Source organism: Chrysochloris asiatica, unplaced genomic scaffold (genome assembly GCF_000296735.1).
Source record: "Chrysochloris asiatica unplaced genomic scaffold, ChrAsi1.0 scaffold00301, whole genome shotgun sequence".
Taxonomy (NCBI): Eukaryota; Metazoa; Chordata; class Mammalia; order Afrosoricida; family Chrysochloridae; genus Chrysochloris; species Chrysochloris asiatica.
This window is the reverse complement of record NW_006408819.1, coordinates 1,242,647-1,250,412: the sequence shown is the minus strand read 5'-3', so window position 1 is coordinate 1,250,412 and position 7,766 is coordinate 1,242,647.

Sequence of the window (7,766 nt, the reverse complement as noted above, 5' to 3'; positions counted from 1 at the left end):
GTCAATGGGAAAGTGGAATGCAAAATTAATGGAATTTTTCCATGAACTTTTTGATACAGTCTCAAGTCAAATCCTAGTGCTGATTTTGTGGAAATTTACAAGATGATTCTAAAATCTATATGGAAATCAAAGGACTTAAAACAGACAACACAATCTTAAAAGATCAAAGTTGGAACACTAGATATACTGTAAAGCTAGAATAATTAAGTCTGGTTGTTACGGGCACAAGAATGGACAAATAAGTCAATGAAACAGAAGAATCAAGAAAACATCTCACATAAGGTCACCTAATTTACAATACCTGGTGCCGTTACAGCTTGATCAATTGGCTACTTATAGAGGAGTAAGGGAGGGGGAAGTACCACGAACCTATTTCTACCATACACAAATATCAAATTGAGATGGGTAATCATTAAAAGAATATAAGTTAAAAAAGAATTTTATTATCTTGTAACTCCATGAACTTTTTGAAGCCCCCTCAAATTATAAATCTTCCAGGAAAAAAAAAAATAGAGAATATCCTCATGATGTCTCTTTAACAGAACATAAAAGTACTAACCATTAAATACAATATTTAAAAATTAGACTTCCTAAAAAAAAAAAAAAAGTGTTTGCATAGTCAATAAAGCACAGGTAAATATGGTATTTTCTGCTTTTGTTTTTAGCCAAGATCCATCAGATCATAAAGGGCTGGAACAATACATTTACAGGGAACTGTATGCTATTTCTCATTTCGAGTCCACATCTGAACCCAACTTGAACCTTTGGCAGTTCCCTGTAAATGTACTGTTACAGCCCTTTTTGAATTATCTCTAGCAAGAATTTTACTTGTAATCTTGGTTTTCCTTGAATTATAATATAGAGTAGACACTGGACAGGGAGAGAAAGGAATAGTCAGAAGCATCACCATAGAAAGCTTGTAAATCCGTCTTCTGCCTATAACTGATTGGAATACCTAAAATGGGGCTACAGTGTACCCAGTGAACGAGGCTTCTTGCGGAGCCTTTGCAATACATAAAACTATAGGTAGAAACCAGAACCACATCCAGATCTCCAGAGATGAGAAATCTCCACTTGAAAGGATGAGCATACCAGCCTGGAGCGGCTAGAAGAACAAGAGATACTTCTTGAAAGAAAGACCTACAGAAAAATTACAAAACAATAGAGGCGGATGGACTGTTATTACAAGAACAAACAAATCGCTTCCCTAGGAAACATCAAGGCAAGTGGTTGGGTCCTTTCAACGCAAATCCCTTCCAAGACTAAGACTCAATGGAAATACATGCTCTGATTGGTGACCACGCGCATCACCGATAGGGGGATGTGGGGTAAAAGCAGCAATGAAGCTGCAAGCTAAGCCTTACAATGTTCAGTGGGCTTCTGTGGACCCAGTTGCGGACCTGCTTGGCAAGCAGTGTGAGGAGACCTGGGGACTCTTGGGCCCAGAGTCAGTGGCGTGGCCACGGAGGACTCGAGTGGAGAGTGGAGCTTACGGGCTGATGGGAAGAGAGGGCATGTACACAAGAACACCCACACTTACAGATAATACCCACGTGACCTGGACCGGATGACTAGATAATCAGAGCTCAACCAGTAGAAGAAAGAAGAGGAAAAAAAAAAAAGATTGAGCTGATACAATCTGATGAACTTGAACTATACCTATGGATGCAGTGACTCAAAAGAAGGAACAAATCCTTACAGCAAGAAACATTCCCACCCCTCCACACACAGAGTGGGCAGAGATGGGCAACTTGGACAATGGATACCCAAATGGGGAGGGGGTACTACAAAGGCAAGAAGTGACTGGCTTACAAGCTTTTAAGAGGGAACCTAGACCTAGGGGCATAGAGGAAGGCAGAATCTCTAGTGAGTATTATCCAATCTGTCTAGGCGGAGCTGATGAAATGAAATACAGATGGGTAACTCGTGATACTGTAGTGAATAATGGTTATCAGGACTGATTATCAGGGTTGGAAATGCAAAGGTAGACGTTTTGTCGCAAGGAAGGGATGATTATTTCTCCAGTCTAGGAGCGGAGGTCTCTAGGACCATCAACGGAGAAGAGCCGAGAGCGGGACCCTACCCAGAGAAGCAGAGATGCCTGAGATAGAGACAGAGACGATGACGTGGAATGATGAAGTGGCTGGGGACTTTGGATCCAGAGAGGGAGAGGGACTGTGGGCTGAAGACTGGTGGGGGGGGGGGGGGAGAGGGGAGTGTAGGGGGCGGGTTTCTAGGATATACCCTTTGGTTGGTTGATGATGCATGAAGGGGGTTGGAATCATGGCAATGAAATGATATACGATGGAATGAATGTAAAACTAAAGTTCTCTCATGTAAACTATCATATAATTCAAAATAAAACATTAAAAAAATTTTTACTTGCATGTGATATTAATGATATTATCAGATGATTCCCATATGTCGTTGGGTCACCTCTCTTTGGAATAGCCACAAATAAGGATCTATTCTAGACATAGTAGACCATGTGATTGTCAGATTCAATATGGTCAATACCAGCCCAATTTAGCTCACTAATACCTGCTATATCCATGTGTATGTGTTCCATTTCATTTTTTACAATTTCCAATTTTCCTAGATTTATACTTCGTACATTCCATGTTCTGATTTTCAATGGTTATTTACAGCTATTTCTCTTCATTTTGAGTTGTGCCTCATCAGAAAATGAATTTCCCGAGGCTTTACTCAATTCATGTCATTACAGTCAACTTTACCTTGAGAAGTAAGATCTTCCCTAGTCATATTTCGAGTGACTTCGAACCTGAGAACCTCATCTTCTGGCACTATATCTAACAATATTCTGGTGCAATGCATCATGTTTCAATATTCAATATTCTGAGGCTATCTGACAGTGTTCCACTGTTATTCATAAGGTTTTCAGTCAAAAGTGACTAAATCTTCAGAAGTAGTTTCTCTCTCCTCATTCTTAGTCTGTCTTAATCTGGAAACTCATCTGAAACCTGTGCACCATGGGTAACTGTGCTGGTATTTAAATTACTGGTGGCATGGCTTCCAAAGTCACAGCAACATGCAAGCCACCACAATGCCACAAACTGACAAATGGTGGAGATAAGTTCAATAGTGAAGTGATTATAGAGCTACCGACACATTCTTATGGAGGAATATGAGGTTATACTTCATGGGTTCAAAATGAAAAGGACAATAGAATTGTTGTCATATGCAATATTTATAAAATGTGCATTTTATTTTTTCTGGAATTGTCCAAATCCCATATTCAGAGATAAGTACATAATTGATGTAAGAAAATCACCACTTCTTGATGAGCAAGTTTGTTTTTGTGAGTCATAACAATTATCATTCAATTTCTTAAAATAAAGTCAGTCTGAAGGGAAATGGAAAAGAAAATGTATTTATATAATTTTTATTATCATATTTTAATTCAATTTATTTCCTATATGAATTATTAAATGTCTCTATACAGATATGAGTAAATACACTGATAAAATATAAAGACAGTTTTCTGATAAACATATTTTTTTTTCTTTCTTGGAAGATGAATTTAGAAATACACTCATTGTTGCAATCACCACGTATCTGTCAGTTTGTTGCACTGTGGTGGCTTCCATAATGCTGTAATTCTGGAAGCTATGCCACTGGTATTGTGATAGCTGGCAGGATCACCCAAGTGAACAGATTTCTGCTTAGCTTCCAGACTAAGACAGACTAAAAAGAATGGGAGGCGGAATACTTCCAAATGTTTAGCCACTGAAAACCTTATGAATAGCAGTGAAAAACTGTCAGATAGCACCAGAATATTGATAGCACCAGAAACATGATAAATAGCACCAGAATATTGTTAGATATAATACTGGAAAGGTGAGCCCCTCAGGTTGGAAGACACACAAAATACAACTGTAGAAGACCTACTTCCTCAGAGTAGAGTTAACTGTGATGACACCAATGTAGGAAAAGCCTTTGAAACCATCATTTGCTGATGAGGAAAAAAATTTAAAATGAGCAGAGATGGTTGCAAACATCAATTAATAACTGGAACATATAACATAAGAAGTATTAATCTAGGAAAATTGGAAGTTGTCAAAAATGAAATGGAACTCATACACATCGATACCTGAGGCATTAATGAGCTTAAATGGACTGGCATTGATCATTTTGAATCTGACAATCATATGGTCTACTATACAGACAATGACAAATTTAGGGTGAATGGCATCCCATTCATCATTAAAAAGAACATTTCAAGATCTACCTCAAAGTACAATGCTATTATTCATATGCCTACAAGGAAGACCAGTTAACACAACTATTATTCAGATTTACACAAAAACTACTAAAGACAGGGATGATGAAATGGAAGAATTCTACTGACATATGCAGTCTGAAGTTGATCAAACATGCCATCAAGATGTATTGATAATTTCTGGTGATTGAAATGCAAAGGTTGGAAACAAAAAGGATGGATCAGCAGTTGAGAAATATGGCCTTGATGATAGAAGTGAGGCTGGAGATCACATGATAGAAATATTCAAGACCAATGACTTCTTCATTGTAAACTTTTTTTAAGCAACGTAAAAGAGGACTATACAAATGGACTCCATTTATGGAATTCAGTCTCCACTTCCAATGTTAAAGTATTTCATGACAAAAAAACACATGTGGATAAACTCACAACCAACGATTGAAAATTTTTTTCTAACTGACTTGTAAGTACTATTTCTTTTCACTATCTCTGACCTGAAGAACAAAATTACATGTTCCAAATAAACTTTTTTACTTAATAAGTTTCAGATATAAATTTTTGTATTGATGCTCAAATTTGATTGTATTTTTAAAAATAAATTTACTTGTTTAAAAATTGTGTTTGTATTCATTTATTCAAATTTATTTGATACAGTACAACCAAATTTAAAGAATGACATAATTTTTTATCCAGGTAAAATAAAATTATAACTAAATGGAGCACAAAATAAAAAAGGAAAGCTCACAGAATATAAAAAGAGAATTTGTAAATCCCAATTTGTAAGTTTCTCTTTGAAATGTAATTAATGAATCAGATGAAACGTCTTCCATTGAGTGTTCATATTGAATGGGTGCAAATCATTGTACCTTCAGTGCTGATATTGTTAAGGGTGGTGGCAGTTGTGTTCCACTAAGTCAGTTCCAACTCATAGTGACCCTTTATAGTTTTTTCAAGGCTGTAATTCTTTACAGGAGCAAAAATCTTCATCTTTCTCCCACAGAGCAATTGGTAGATTCTACCTTGCAGTTAGCCGCCCAGCTCACAGCTCATAATCAACTACACTACCAGGACTTTTTGATAATACTAATAGCAATACAATATTACAGAACTTGCCCCAATTCTGCATGCATTCCTTGCTGTAGTAAAACAATAATAATAATAATAATAAACTAATGATATCAACACTAAAACTATTTTAGAATCTAAAATTGTCACATCTGCAGAGCCCACAAAAACCAGAAATACAGATCTTGCTTTGTGGAGTAATTTTCCTCTGAGCACTAGTAACATAGTAGGTTATGAGTTGCACTGCTAACCACAAGTTCAGCTGTTCAAATATACTGGTCGCTCCATATGAAAAGATGAGCTTTTCTGCTTCCGTAAAGATTTACAGCCTCAGAAACCCTATATAGGGTTGCTATAAGTCAGAACAGACTCCAAGGCACTTAGACATCACCAATTATTGTATAAAGAGTACCAAGTGATTGTCAGTATCACAGTAGACTCCATGTTGAAAAATTCTGAGTGGTGAAAAACATGGTCCTGTAGCCTAAATATATTTCTAAGCTACCAAGATAATGGTGAAAATTGTGAGGGAGTAACTAGTGTATTCTCTATCAGTCAGCTCTGTATATGGCTTGTATTGTTTTCATTGCAAACTATAGTATCCTGTCTTAAGACATTTAATTTTCGATTTGCTACAGATTGATTTAATGATTGGTGCAACTTGAATTGTTGCCATACTTAACCCAAAGACATGGTTTTGGCTTAACTCATGAATTGGAAACACAAAATAATAGTAGAACATCAGTACTGGAAAGTTGTTTTGTAACTCACTGTTGCTGTCATTCATATAATTGCTCAATATAGATTGTCTTCTCAAGGAAGAAATGAAGTATTTGGAACCCAACAAATGGAAATTTGGGGATTTACTTTAACTTATTGTTCAATTTGAACCATGTGCAGTAGGTCACTTTTCAAATTATGATAGCACAGAAAGGGCTCACATACTGTCTTCAAGAGGATTATAACTCATAGTAACCATATAGGATAAAGTAGAACAGCACAGAGGATTTCCAAGATTGTAAATCTCTAGAGAAGCAGACTGACACATCTTTCCATCTTGGAGAGGCTGGGTTCAAACTGCTAAACTTTTGTTAGCAGTCAAGCACTTAACCACGGAACCACCAAAACTCCTTTAGGGAAAGGGCAACAACCTATCATATGTGTCTAAATCAATGCGTTAATAATTAATAAAATTAAAATGATAAAGTACCATCAACTATTTTCAAGGGAATAAGTTGTTGTTGTTAGGTGTCATTGAGTCGGTACCGACCCATAGCGACCTTATGCACAGCAGAACGAAATACTGCCTGATCCTGGGTCAACCTCACTACTGTTGCCACATTTGAGTCCATTGATAAGTCCACTTGGCCAATCCATCTCATTGGGGGTATTACTCTTTTTCTTTGGCCCTCCACATTACCAAACATGATATGCTTCTCCAGTGACTGGTACCTCCTGACAATATGTCCAAAGTATGAAAGACAAAGTTTGGCCATCTTGGCCTCTAAGGAGCACTCTAGCTGAACTTCTTCCAAAACAGATGTATTGGTTCTTTTGGCAGACCATGGCACTTTCAGTATTCTCCACCAACACCATAACTCAAAAACATCAATTCTTCTACTGTCTTTGTTATTCACCGTCCAACTTTCACATGCATATGAGGCAATTGAAAATACCATGGCTTGGGTCAGGTGCACCTTAGTGTGCTGACATCTTTGCTCTTCAAAACTTTAAAAAGGTCTTGTGCAGCAGAATTGCCTAATGCAATACATCTTCTGATTTCTTGACTGCTGCTCTCCTGAATGATGATAATTGATCCAAGATGAATGAAGCCCTTGACAACTTCAATCTTTTCTCCATTGATAAGAATGTTGTTTATTGGTCCAGTGGTGAGGATTTTTGTTTTCTTTACATTGGGATAGATGTAATCCATACCAAAGGCTATGCTCTTTCATCTTCATCAGTAAATGTTTTAAGTCCTCTTCACTTTCAGAAAGCAAGGTTGTATCATCTGCATATTGCAGGTTGTTAATGAGTCTTCCTCCAATCCTGATGCCACATTTTTCTTCATAGAACCCAGCTTCTCAGATTATTTGCTCAGCATACAGGTTGAATAAGTATGGTGACAGAATACAACCTTGTCATACACCTTTCTTAATTTTAAAACATTCAGTGTTCCCATGTTCTGTTCGAACAACTGCTTCTTGGTCTAGGTACAGATTCCTCATGAGCACAATTAAGTTTTCAGGAATACTCATACTTGACAATGTTGTCCATAGTCTGTCATGATCCACAAAATCTTAAGCCTTTGCGTAGTCAATAAAGCACAGGTAAACATCTTTCTGATATATTCTGCTTTCAGTCAAGATCCATTGGACATCAGCAATGATATCCCTCGTTCCACGGCCTCTCCTGAATCTGGCTTGAAGCTCTAGAAGTTCTATGTGAATGTATGATTGTA